This window comes from Oncorhynchus nerka, linkage group LG22 (genome assembly GCF_034236695.1).
Source record: "Oncorhynchus nerka isolate Pitt River linkage group LG22, Oner_Uvic_2.0, whole genome shotgun sequence".
In the NCBI taxonomy this organism is placed as follows: Eukaryota; Metazoa; Chordata; class Actinopteri; order Salmoniformes; family Salmonidae; genus Oncorhynchus; species Oncorhynchus nerka.
Window position 1 is genome coordinate 95,983,421 of NC_088417.1, and position 15,157 is coordinate 95,998,577.

The 15,157-nt window shown below is 42.0% G+C and overlaps 1 protein-coding gene across 1 annotated transcript in view; it reads left to right on the plus strand.

Annotated features, from left to right (window-relative positions):
* Window positions 1-15,157, plus strand: part of arhgap24 (Rho GTPase activating protein 24) — a 231,365-nt gene that overhangs the window by 66,343 nt on the left and 149,865 nt on the right.

A 15,157-nucleotide genomic window follows, 5' to 3' on the forward strand; every position in this document is an offset into this window, starting at 1 on the left:
ACACACACACATACACACACACATAAGCACACACACATGAACACGAACGAGCACACACACACACACACACACACACACACACACACACACACACACACACACACACACACGCACACGCGCACGCACACACATAAACACGAATGAGCACACACATACACACACACATAAACACGAACGAGCACACACATAAACACGAATGAGCACACACACATACACACACACACATACACACACACATAAGCACACACACATGAACACGAACGAGCACACACACACACACACACACACACACACACACACACACACACACACACACACACACACACACACACACACACACAAACCTCTCAGCTTTCAGATCTTGTAAATGTTTATAGGGCTTTAACACAGACGCATGCCACCGATACATTAAAACATTTAAACATCCAAGATAGAGGTCGCTCTAATGGTGGGCACTCCAGACGGTATTATTTACATCCGTTAATAGAGTTAAATACAGTTTAATACAGTTTAATACAGTTAAATACAGTCTAATACAGTTGAATACAGTTTAATACAGTTAAATACAGTTAAATACAGTTTAATACAGTTAAATACAGTTAAATACAGTCTAATACAGTTACATACAGTCTAATACAGTTTAATACAGTTAAATACAGTCTAATACAGTTTAATACAGTTTAATACAGTCTAATACAGTCTAATACAGTCTAATACAGTTTAATACAGTTTAATACAGTTAAATACAGTCTAATACAGTTTAATACAGTTTAATACAGTCTAATACAGTCTAATACAGTCTAATACAGTTTAATACAGTCTAATACAGTTAAATACAGTTTAATACAGTTACATACAGTCTAATACAGTTTAATACAGTCTAATACAGTTAAATACAGTTTAATACAGTTACATACAGTCTAATACAGTTTAATACAGTCTAATACAGTCTAATACAGTTGAATACAGTTTAATACAGTTAAATACAGTTAAATACAGTTTAATACAGTTAAATACAGTTAAATACAGTCTAATACAGTTACATACAGTTTAATACAGTCTAATACAGTTAAATACAGTCTAATACAGTCTAATACAGTTTAATACAGTTAAATACAGTCTAATACAGTTAAATACAGTCTAATACAGTTTAATACAGTCTAATACAGTTACATACAGTTTAATACAGTCTAATACAGTTTAATACAGTTAAATACAGTCTAATACAGTTTAATACAGTTTAATACAGTTAAATACAGTCTAATACAGTTTAATACAGTTTAATACAGTCTAATACAGTCTAATACAGTCTAATACAGTTTAATACAGTTAATTGAGAGAAATACAGTAACATACAGTTTAATACAGTCTAATACAGTTAAACACAGTTAATTGAGAGAAAGACAGTCACATACAGTTTAATACAGTCTAATACAGTCACAGAGTCTAATACAGTTTAATACAGTCACAGAGTTTAATACAGTCTAATACAGTCTAATACAGTCTAATACAGTCACATTGAGTTTAATACAGTTTAATACAGTTAAATACAGTCTAATACAGTCACATTGAGTTTAATACAGTTTAATACAGTCTAATACAGTCACAGAGTTTAATACAGTTTAATACAGTCACAGAGTTTAATACAGTCTAATACAGTCACAGAGTTTAATACATTCTAATACAGTTAAATACAGTTAATTGAGTGAAATACAGTTAAATAGAGTTAAATAGACTTCAATACAGTTAAATAGAGTTAAATTGAGTGGCACTTGCTTTTCATTAGAAACACTCAGGTACTGGCAGGTTCATTTAGCAGTTTATTTACAATGTTGGTTTTGTAAGGTTCACTCATGTAATGTGCTGTATGTAAAAACACAAGGCAGTTCACCACATTTAACAACCTGGCAATGTTTATGTTGGTCAGAGTGAGTGAGTGAAAGTCTCCCTCCCTCCCTCCCTCCCTCCCTCCCTCCCTCCCTCCCTCCCTCCCTCCCTCCCTCCCTCCCTCACTGCATTTTGTTTATTTACCTACTATTAGAATGCATTTATTTGACATCTTACAAACATAAATTATCTTAGTGTACTGGCAGATAATTTTTCTTACTTTAACCTAAAGAAAGGCTTGAAACAAGTCAGAATATCTTAAAACAAGACACGTTATCTTGATGCATTTTCTGGGTAAACTAAATCAACTCAAAACAAGTAAATAACATCTTTAACTTCATTATCTCAATATGATACCAAAAAACATTTACATTTGTTGCAATGCATCGCTCCACCCATCCCAGCTATCTACATTGATAATGTCTCGTGTGTTAGACAGCGATATGGGGAAGCTAATTATATCATGCATTATGATGGGTAATCTAATATGCTGGGCATTCTATTCATGTATGGGCTCTTTTCAAAGGAGTGACCCAGCAAACCAGGAACATTCCCAGAACATTCCCAGAACATTCCCATCAAGTTCACTTTGGGGTTTTATCTAACATTAGATAACATCCCAAAAACATTTGAAGAACCAAATGTTTTATTAATTTATTTTAGACTTTTTTTAAAAATGAAATATCATTGGAATGTTATCCTAAAATTAATTTAAATGTTGTGCAAAATATCTGTAACAATCCCCACAAAATAATTCCCCAAACGTTCTCATTAGGGTTCCAGGTGATTTAATAACACAACGTACCTGTAATCGTTTTCAGAGCATAACTGCCACAACAAAATGTGAGATCAATAGAAATGGTTCTGAGAGAACGTTGCGGGAACATTCTGCTGATGATGATGGAGATTTTTAAAAACTTTTTAAAAACGTTTTATTTTTTATTTTTTAAACACCCATAACAACAAGCAGGGAATGTTCCTACAATGTTGTCATTAAGTTACAGTGTGACGGTTTTAGATCTGGACTGTTTCAGCCAATATGCGTGTTTAATTATGATGTTTTAAATTGCCTGGATCATTAAAAAAAAAACATTAAACTGCTTTATTTATAGACCTGTCCAAGATATTCGACATCGTTGACCATTCTCTACTCTTTAAAAAAACTTTTTGAAATGAGCCTGTATAAGTAGTCTTGCAAATGGTTAAAGAACTATTCCTCAGACAGGGTACTTTGTGCTTTCTGATGGTGTCAAGTCTAGTTTACTGTTATGTCCGTCGTTGAATGAATGAGACCAAAGTGCCGCGTGGAAAGTGCTCATGATATTTAATACTGAAAACACTAACAAAACAAGAAAAGATAAACGAACGTAACGTTCTGCAGGCTACCTAGTGATTGTGCAAAAACAAGATCCCACAAACTCAGGTGGAAAACAGGCTACCTAAGTATGACTGTCTATCGTTGTCTCTGATTGGGACCCATACCCGGCCAACAAAGAAATAGAAAACTAGAATGCCCACCCAAATCACACCCTGACCTAACCAAATAGAGAAATAAACAGTCTCTCTAAGGTCAGGGCGTGACAGTGGAGGCTTTGGACCGCAGACCGTCGCTGGAGGCTCTGGACCGCAGACCGTCGCTGGAGGCTCTGGACCGCAGACCGTCGCTGGAGGCTCTGGACCGCAGACCGTCGCTGGAGGCTCTGGACCGCAGACCGTCGCTGGAGGCTCTGGACCGCAGACCGTCGCTGGAGGCTCTGGACCGCAGACCGTCGCTGGAGGCTCTGGACCGCAGATCGTCGCTGGAGGCTCTGGACCGCAGACCGTCGCTGGAGGCTCTGGACCGCAGACCGTCGCTGGAGGCTCTGGACCGCAGACCGTCGCTGGAGGCTCTGGACCGCAGATCGTCGCTGGAGGCTCTGGACCGCAGACCGTCGCTGGAGGCTCTGGACCGCAGACCGTCGCTGGAGGCTCTGGACCGCAGACCGTCGCTGGAGGCTCTGGACCGCAGACCGTCGCTGGAGGCTCTGGACCGCAGATCGTCGCTGGAGGCTCTGGACCGCAGACCGTCGCTGGAGGCTCTGGACTGCAGACCGTCGCTGGAGGCTCCGGGCCATGGATCTTCACTGGAGGCTTCGTGCCATGGATCACCACTGGAGGTTCGTGCCATGGATCATCACTGGAGGCTTCGGGCCATGGATCACCACTGGAGGCTCGTGCCATGGATCACCACTGGAGCCTTCGGGCCCTGGATCATCATTGGAGGCCGGGCGCGTAGAGCTGGCACAGGACGCACCGGGCTGGAGAGACGCACTGGAGGCCTGGTGCGTGGAGCCAGCACAGGATATACTGGGCCGTGGAGACGCACCGGAGGTCGGGAGCGCAGTGCGGGCACAACCCGACTTGGCTGGATGCTCACTTTGGCCCGGCAAGTGCGGGGCGCTGGCACAGGATGAACTGGGCTGTGAAGGCGCACTGGAGGCATAGTGCGTAGAGCCGGCGCAGGATATACTGGGCCGTGGAGGCGGACTGGTCTGGAGCGTAGAGCTGGCACAACGCGTCCTGGCTGGCTGCTCACCGTAGCCCGGCAACTGCGGGGTGCTGGCACAGGACACACTGGGCTGTGAAGGCGCACCGGAGACACAGTGCGCAGAGTCGGCGCAGGACATTCTGGGCTGAAGAGACGGACTGGAGACCAGGAGCGCTGAGCCCGGCACAATCCATCCTGGCTGAATGCCCACTGTAGCACGGCAAATGCGGGGAGCTGGCACAGAGTGCACCGGGCTGTGGATGCGTATTGGCGACACAGTACGTGTAACCGCAAAGCATGGTGCCTGAAGGGTCACACGCTCCTTAAAGCGAGTGCGGGGAGTTGGCTCTGGTCTGAAACCTGGCTCCGCCAACCACTCCGTATGCCTCCCCAAAACACATTTTTGGGGCTGCCTCTCGTGCTTGCCTTGAGGTCGCAAACCCTGGTGTCGTCGTTGTTCCTCCCTCGCTGCCTCCGTTTTCTCCCATGGAAGGTCCATTCCAGCCTGGATCTCCTCCCACGTCCAGGATCCTTTACCGTCTAATATATCCTCCCATGTCCAGGATCCTTTACCGTCTAATATATCCTCCCACGTCCAGGATCCTTTACCGTCTAATATATCCTCCCATGTCCAGGATCCTTTACCGTCTAATATATCCTCCCACGTCCAGGATCCTTTACCGTCTAATATATCCTCACATGTCCAGGATCCTTTACCGTCTAACATATCCTCCCATGTCTAGGATCCTTTAGCGTCTAATATATCCTCCCATGTCCAGGATCCTTTACCGTCTAATATATCCTCCCACGTCCAGGATCCTTTACCGTCTAATATATCCTCCCACGTCCAGGATCCTTTACCGTCTAATATATCCTCCCATGTCCAGGATCCTTTACCGTCTAATATATCCTCCCACGTCCAGGATCCTTTACCGTCTAATATATCCTCCCACGTCCAGGATCCTTTACCGTCTAATATATCCTCCCACGTCCAGGATCCTTTACCGTCTAATATATCCTCCCACGTCCAGGATCCTTTACCGTCTAATATATCCTCCCACGTCCAGGATCCTTTACCGTCTAATATATCCTCCCACGTCCAGGATCCTTTACCGTCTAATATATCCTCCCATGTCTAGGATCCTTTACCGTCTAATATATCCTCCCATGTCCAGGATCCTTTACCGTCTAATATATCCTCCCATGTCCAGGATCCTTTACGGTCTAATATATCCTCCCACGTCCAGGATCCTTTAGCGTCTAATATATCCTCCCATGTCCAGGATCCTTTACCGTCTAATATATCCTCCCATGTCTAGGATCCTTTACCGTCTAATATATCCTCCCATGTCCAGGATCCTTTACCGTCTAATATATCCTCCCATGTCCAGGATCCTTTACCGTCTAATATATCCTCCCATGTCTAGGATCCTTTACCGTCTAATATAAATCTCCCACGTCCAGGATCCTTTACCGTCTAATATATCCTCCCATGTCCAGGATCCTTTACGGTCTAATATATCCTCCCACGTCCAGGATCCTTTACCGTCTAATATATCCTCCCATGTCCAGGATCCTTTACCGTCTAATATATCCTCCCATGTCTAGGATCCTTTACCGTCTAATATATCCTCCCATGTCCAGGATCCTTTACCGTCTAATATATCCTCCCATGTCCAGGATCCTTTACCGTCTAATATATCCTCCCATGTCTAGGATCCTTTACCGTCTAATATATCCTCCCATGTCCAGGATCCTTTACCGTCTAATATATCCTCCCATGTCCAGGATCCTTTACCGTCTAATATATCCTCCCACGTCTAGGATCCTTTACCGTCTAATATATCCTCCCACGTCCAGGATCCTTTACCGTCTAATATATCCTCCCACGTCCAGGATCCTTTACCGTCTAATATATCCTCCCATGTCCAGGATCCTTTACCGTCTAATATATCCTCCCATTTCCAGGATCCTTTACCGTCTAATATATCCTCCCATGTCCAGGATCCTTTACCGTCTAATATATCCTCACATGTCCAGGATCCTATACCGTCTAATATATCCTCCCACGTCCAGGATCCTTTACCGTCTAATATATCCTCCCATGTCCAGGATCCTTTACCGTCTAATATATCCTCACATGTCCAGGATCCTTTACCGTCTAATATATCCTCCCATGTCCAGGATCCTATACCGTCTAATATATCCTCCCACGTCCAGGATCCTTTACCGTCTAATATATCCTCCCACGTCCAGGATCCTTTACCGTCTAATATATCCTCCCACGTCCAGGATCCTTTACCGTCTAATATATCCTCCCATGTCCAGGATCCTTTACCATCTAATATATCCTCCCATGTCCAGGATCCTTTACCGTCTAATATATCCTCCCATGTCCAGGATCCTTTACCGTCTAATATATCCTCCCATGTCCAGGATCCTTTACCATCTAATATATCCTCCCACGTCCAGGATCCTTTACCGTCTAATATATCCTCCCACGTCCAGGATCCTTTACCATCTAATATATCCTCCCACGTCCAGGATCCTTTACCGTCTAATATATCCTCCCACGTCCAGGATCCTTTACCGTCTAATATATCCTCCCACGTCCAGGATCCTTTACCGTCTAATATATCCTCACATGTCCAGGATCCTTTACCGTCTAATATATCCTCCCATGTCCAGGATCCTTTACCGTCTAATATATCCTCCCACGTCCAGGATCCTTTACCGTCTAATATATCCTCCCACGTCCAGGATCCTTTACCGTCTAATATATCCTCACATGTCTAGGATCCTTTACCGTCTAATATATCCTCACATGTCCAGGATGTCCTCCACTCACTTTTCTCCCGGCCCCAGGATTCCTGCTCCTCCTGGCCACGCTGCTTGGTCCTTTGGTGGTGGGATCTTCTGTTACGTCTGTCATTGAATGAATGAGACCAAAGAGCAGCGTGGAAAGTGCTCATGATATTTAATACTGAAAACACTGACAAAACAACTAAATATAAAGAAACGTAACGTTCTGCAGGCTACCTAGTCAAATCAAATCAAATCCTAGTACCTAGTAGCTGTGCAAAAACAAGATCCCACAAACTCAGGTGGAAAACAGGCTGCCTAAGTATGATTCCCAATCAGAGACAACGATAGACAGCTGCCTCTGATTGGGAACCATACCCGGCCAACAAAGGAATAGAAAACTAGAATGCCCACCCAAATCACACCCTGACCTAACCAAATAGAGAAATAAACAGGCTCTCTAAGGTCAGGGTGTGACATTTACACTATATTACGAAAGGTGTACCTCGAGGGTCGGTATTAGCACCCGTTCTCTTTGCTATTTATATAAATTATATTGGTCTATCTGTTAAAACATGTTAAATGAATCTGTATGCAGACGATGCGGTAATATATGCCATTGCACCGACTGTTGATCAAGCTATGTTAGAGTTGCCGTCTGATTTTGTAACATTACAGAAAACGCTTGTTGATTTTAAACTTGTACTTAATGCAAGCAATACTATACTGAAGTAAAATATGCAACCATTTCAAAGATACACGCTGTCTGTCATCTGCCCGGGTCAAACCTGTGATTCATCCAGGTAGAGAAGACATCTCCAGCGTACCAGTGGCCATCGAAGGTGAGCATTTCCCCTCTGAAGTCAGTTACGACGCAGAACTGCAGTCATGTCAAGACACTGGTGAGGATGACGAGCATGCAGATGAGCTTCCCTAAGAAGGTTTCTGACAGTTTGTGAAAAACTTATTCGGTTTGGTAGTCTACGGTTGTGAGGCCAGTTGGATGTACTGTCAAATTTTCTGGCAACAACTGGTGGACATTCCTGCAGTCAGCATGACAATTGCACGTCCCTAAAAATTTGAGACATCCGTGGCATTGTTATGTGTGACAAAACTGCACATTTAGAGTGGCCTTTTATTGTCCCAAGCACAAGGTGCACCTGTGTAATGATCACGCTGTTTAATCATCTTATTGATATGCCAGACCTGTCAGGTGGATGGATTATTTTGGCAAAGGAGAAATGTTCACTAACAGCGATGTAAACAAATTTATGCACAACATTTGAGAGAAAAAAGTTTTTAGTGCATATGGAAAATACTTCATTTAATCTTTTATTTCAGCTCATGAAACATGGAACCAACACTTTACATTGCGTTTTGTTTAAACCCGGGTTTGTAGCCTAATGGTTAGCGTCACCATCCTGGGATTTGAAGGTCCTGGGTTCGCCTACCTGAGGGGATATTTTGACCATTCTCTGTCGTGTATAGTTTTTGTGCCACCCTTCCCTTTCCCTACACACTCACATGATGTGTGCTTCATTTAATTTATTAGGTGTCTTTTAAAAGAGCCTTTGGGTTTGTTGGGCATCGTTGAGTGGCAAGGGACAGGGAGTGTGACGACGTGTACTAGTACAATGTCTACTATGGAGGAGAGAACGGTGACGAGACCCGCTCTCTTACTCTCAAGGAATACGTCAGATGTGTGTACCCTCCCTACGGGACAAAGGCATAAGTTGCACATTGTAAAATGTGTCTCCTTTTCAGGTGCCACTTTCTGTCATTTTAGAAGCTAAGAAATTTGTCAAGCTGGCCCATGTGGGGCTCACCAACTACTTACGCTTATTCATGTACACACAGTACATCACACACACACACTATCAATAGCAGTTACAGTGCATTCGGAAAAGTATTCAGACTCCTTGGCATTTTCCGTTACAGCCTTATTCTAAAATTGATTAAATAGTTTGTTTCCTATGTATAATAATGTTGTATCATAATGTTGTATAATAATGTAGTATCATAATGTTGTATCATAATGTTGTATAATAATGTTGTATCATAATGTTGTATAATAATGTAGTATCATAATGTTGTATCATAATGTTGTGTAATAATGTTGTATAATAATGTAGTATCATAATGTTGTATCATAATGTTGTATAATAATGTAGTATCATAATGTTGTATCATAATGTTGTATCATAATGTTGTATAATAATGTAGTATCATAATGTTGTATAATAATGTAGTATCATAATGTTGTATCATAATGTTGTATAATAATGTAGTATCATAATGTTGTATCATAATGTTGTATCATAATGTTGTATCATAATGTTGTATCATAATGTTGTATCATAATGTTGTATCATAATGTTGTATAATGAAGTTGTATAATAGGGTTGTATGAATAAAGTTGTGTAATAATGTTGTATCATAATGTTTTGTAATAATGTTGTGTAATAATGTTGAATCATAATGCTATATCGTAAAGTTGTATAATAATGTAGTATATTATACATCACACAGCTTTGACCTAATACAGTAGCTATGTTGGTCGATTGTACTGAAAACAATGTGTAGGCAGGTTCCTTAGGATTCAAACAGCCCAACTCATACTCTTCAAAGGGGATAATGGACTGTACAGTGTCCTGCTATTACAGTATCTTGGAAAATTCAAACATGTACTCTAAATATCATGGCTTGGAAAAGGTGTATTTTCAGTGTTTTTATAAAACATGTGATGAACGGTCAAATCAATTTATTTTATTTGTTTGAGATGGTTCAGAAAGTATTCACACTCCTGGACATTTTCCACACTTTGTTGTGTTACATGGTGGGATTAAAATATTACGCTATGCTTGAAAATATGAAGAGTGGTACTCAGTGATGTATTTTGTTAGATTTGTCTCAAACATAACACTTTGTATTCAGAACAAAAAGTAAATGGCTTTGCAATTATTTTTAAAAATATTATGTTAGTTCCTTGTTTTTTAAATGTTTTACCTTTATGTAACTAGGCAAGTCAGTTAAGAACAAATTCTTGTTTTCAATGACGGCCTGGGAACAGTGGGCTAACTGCCTGTTCAGGGGCAGAACGACAGATTTGTACCTTGTCAGCTCAGGGGTTTGAAATTGCAACCTTCCGGTTACTAGTCCAACGCTCTAACCACTAGGCTACCCTGCTGCCCAACCCTTGTTGCAAACAGGATGCATGTTTTGGAATATTTTTATTCTGTACAGGCTACATTATTTTCACTCCACAATACTAATTAGGTTGTGGAGTAACTACAATGTTGTTGATCCATCCTCAGATTTCTTCTATCACAGCCATTAAACTCTTTTAAAGTCACAATTGGCCTCGTTTTGAAATCCCTGAGAGTTTTCCTTTCTTTCCGACAACTGTTAGGAAGGATGGCTGTGTCTTTGTAGTAACTGGGTGTATTGATACACCAAAGTGTAATTAATAACTTCACCATGCTCAAAGGGACATTAAATGTCTGTTTTTTTTATCTACCAATAGGTGCCCTTCTTTGTGAGGCATTGGAAAACATCCCTGGTCTTTGTGGTTGAATCTGTGTTTGAAATTCACTGCTCGACTGAGGGACCTTACAGATAATTGTATGTGTGGGGTACAGAGATGAAGTACTCATTCCAAAATCATTTTAAAACACTATTATTGCACACAGAGTGAGTCCATGCAACTTAATATGTGACTTGTTAAGCACATTTTTACTCCTGAACTTTAGGCTTACCGTGACAAAGTGGTTGAATACTTATGGACTCAAGACATTTCAGCTTTTCATTTTTTTAAATGAATTGTTAAAATGTCTAAAACCATAATTCCACTTTGACACTATGGAGTATTGTGTGTAGTAGGCCAGTGACACAAAAATCTGATTTGTGTCACTATATAACAGTAGTTGTATAGGATGGTGTGTATAGACAGTAGTTATACAGGATGGTGTGTATAGACAGTAGTTATATAGGATGGTGTGTATAGACAGTCGTTATATAGGATGGTGTGTATAGACAGTATAGACAGTAGTTATATAGGATGGTGTGTATAGACAGTATAGACAGTAGTTATATAGGATGGTGTGTATAGACAGTAGTTATATAGGATGGTGTGTATAGACAGTAGTTATATAGGATGGTGTGTATAGACAGTATAGACAGTAGTTATATAGGATGGTGTGTATAGACAGTAGTTATATAGGATGGTGTGTATAGACAGTAGTTATATAGGATGGTGTGTATAGACAGTATAGACTGTAGTTATATAGGATGGTGTGTATAGACAGTAGTTATATAGGATGGTGTGTATAGACAGTAGTTATATAGGATGGTGTGCATAGACAGTAGTTATATAGGATGGTGTGTATAGACAGTAGTTATATAGGATGGTGTGTATAGACAGTAGTTATATAGGATGGTGTGTATAGACAGTATAGACAGTAGTTATATAGGATGGTGTGTATAGACAGTAGTTATATCGGATGGTGTGCATACACAGTAGTTATATAGGATGGTGTGTATAGACAGTAGTTATAAAGGATGGTGTGTATAGACAGTAGTTATATAGGATGGTGTGTATAGACAGTAGTTATATAGGATGGTGTGTATAGACAGTAGTTATATAGGATGGTGTGCATAGACAGTAGTTATATAGGATGGTGTGTATAGACAGTAGTTATATAGGATGGTGTGTATAGACAGTAGTTATATAGGATGGTGTGTATAGACAGTATAGACAGTAGTTATATAGGATGGTGTGTATAGACAGTAGTTATATAGGATGGTGTGTATAGACAGTAGTTATATAGGATGGTGTGTATAGACAGTAGTTATAAAGGATGGTGTATATAGACAGTAGTTATATAGGATGGTTTGTATAGACAGTAGTTATATAGGATGGTGTGTATAGACAGTATAGACAGCATGAATAGAAAATGTGTGTACAGCAGTAGTTTCATAAGTGTCAAAGGCTTTTATTGACAATTACATGAAGTTGATGCAAAGAGTCAATATTTGCAGTGTTGACCCTTCTTTTTCAAGACCTCTGCAATCCGCCCTGGCATGCTGTCAATTAACTTCTGGGCCACATCCTAATTGATGGCAGCCCATTCTTGCATAATCAATGCTTGGAGTTTGTCAGAATTTGTGGGGTTTTGTTTGTCCATCCGCCTTTTGATGATTGACCACAATTTCTCAATGGGATTAAGGTCTGGAAAAGGCATTGTTTGTCACCAAACTGTTCCTGGATGGTTGGGAGAAGTTGCTCTCGGAGGATGTGTTGGTACCATTCTTTATTCATGGCTGTGTTCTTAGGGAAAATTGTGAGTGAGCCCACTCCCTTGGCTGAGAAGCAACCCCACATATGAATGGTCTCAGGATGCTTTACTGTTGGCATGACAGGATTGATGGTAGCGCTCACCTTGTCTTCTCCGGACAAGCTTTTTTTCAGGATGCCCCAAACAATCGGAAAGGGGATTCATCAGAGAAAAGGACTTTACCCCAGTCCTCAGCAGTCCAATCCCTGTACCTTGTGCAGAATATCAGTCTGTCCCTGATATTTTTCCTGGAGAGAAATGGCTTCTTTGCTGCCCTTCTTGACACCAGGCCATCCTCCAGAAGTCTTTGCCTCACGCCTCACAGATTCACTCACCTGCCTGCTGCCGTTCCTGACCAAGCTCTGCACTGGTGGTGCCCCGATCCCGCAGCTGAATCAACTTTAGGAGACGGTCCTGGTGCTTGCTAGACTTTCTTGGGGGCCCTGAAGCCTTCTTCACAACAATTGAACCGCTCTCCTTGAAGTTCTTGATGATCCGATAAATGGTTGCTTTTTAAGGTGCAATCTTACTGGCAGCAATATCCTTGCCTGTGAAGCCCTTTTTGTGCAAAGCAATGATGACGGCACATGTTTCCTTGCAGGTAACCATGATTGACAGAGGAAGAACAATGATTCCAAGCACCACCCTCCTTTTGAAGCTTCGAGTCTGTTATTCAAACTCAATCAGCATGACAGAGTGATCTCCAGCCTTGTCCTCGTCAACACTCACACCTGTGTTAACGGTTGGATCACTGACATGATGTCAGCTGGTCCTTTTGTGGCAGGGCTGAAATGCAGTGGAAATGTTTTTGGGGGATCCAGTTCATTTGCATGGCAAAGAGGGACTTTGCAATGAATTGAAATTCATCTGATCACACTTCAGAACATTCTGGAGTATATGCAAATTACCATCATACAAACTGAGGCAGCAGACTTTGTGAAAATTAATATTTGTGTCATTCTCAAAACTTTTGGCCACGCCTGTAGATGTCCTGGAGGGCTAGCATTGTGCATACACACCATACACAGACCATACACACACACACACACACACATACACACACGCACACACACACACACACACACACACACACACACACACACACACACACACACACACACACACACACACACACACACACACACACACACACACACACACACACATAATCTCTCTCACACAAACACACACACGCACTCCGTAATACACCAGCCACAGCCACTTTCTCATGTTTAATACCTGTTCAGCTCTTTCATCCAGAACCCCCAGGGAGACAGAACATTCTCCAGATCGCCAGAGTTGCTGACATTACCGCCTTGACCAGAATCCAGGGTAACGCCCCAAAAGGCACCCTATTCCCTACATAGTATGGGATCCCTATGGGTTCTGGTCAAAATAGTGCACGACTAGGGTGCGGTTTGAGATGCAAGCTTTAAGAAATACTTCAGTGATATAAGATTATTTCTTTATTAATTTAAGCATCCCTGAATATATATATATATATATATTTTTACAGTCTTTTGATATAAGCATATTTCTTTATGATAATTATTCTGAAGTCATGCTGAGTCCCGAACTAATGCTCTCACACCAGGGCAGATCGTTTGTAAAGTTGCCAGGTTTGCAGTTTGCACAAACATCACTCAAATGAAATCAAATCAAATGTATTTATATAGCTCTTCGTACATCAGCTGATATCTCAAAGTGCTGTACAGAAACCCAGCCTAAAACCCCAAACAGCAAGCAATGCAGGTGTAGAAGCACGGTGGCTAGGAAAAACTCCCTAGAAAGGCCAAAACCTAGGAAGAAACCTAGAGAGGAACCAGGCTATGAGGGGTGGCCAGTCCTCTTCTGGCTGTGCCGGGTGGAGATTATAACAGAACATGGCCAAGATGTTCAAATGTTCATAAATGAGCAGCATGGTCAAATAATAATAATGCAGAACAGTTGAAACTGGAGCAGCAGCACGCCCAGGTGGACTGGGGACAGCAAGGAGTCATCATGTCAGGTAGTCCTGAGGCATGGTCCTAGGGCTCAGGTCCTCCGAGAGAGAGAAAGAAAGAGAGAAAGAGAGAATTAGAGAGAGCACACTTAAATTCACACAGGACACCGAATAGGACAGGAGAAGTATTCCAGATATAACAAACTGACCCTAGCCCCCCAACACATAAACTACTGCAGCATAAATACTGGAGGCTGAGACAGGAGGGGTCAGGAGACACTGTGGCCCCATCCGAGGACACCCCCGGACAGGGCCAAACAGGAAGAATATAACCCCACCCACTTTGCCAAAGCACAGCCCCCACACCACTAGAGGGATATCTTCAACCACCAACTTACCATCCTGAGACAAGGCCGAATATAGCCCACAAAGATCTCCGCCACGGCACAAACCAAGGGGGGGCGCCAACCCAGACAGGAAGATCACATCAGTGACTCAACCCACTCAAGTGGGACGGTATGAAAGAGCCCCAGTAAGCCAGTGACTCAGCCCCTGTAATAGGGTTAGAGGCAGAGAATCCCAGTGGAAAGAGGGGAACCGGCCAGGCAGAGACAGCAAGGGCGGTTCGTTGCTCCAGAGCCTTTCCGTTCACCTTCCCACTACTGG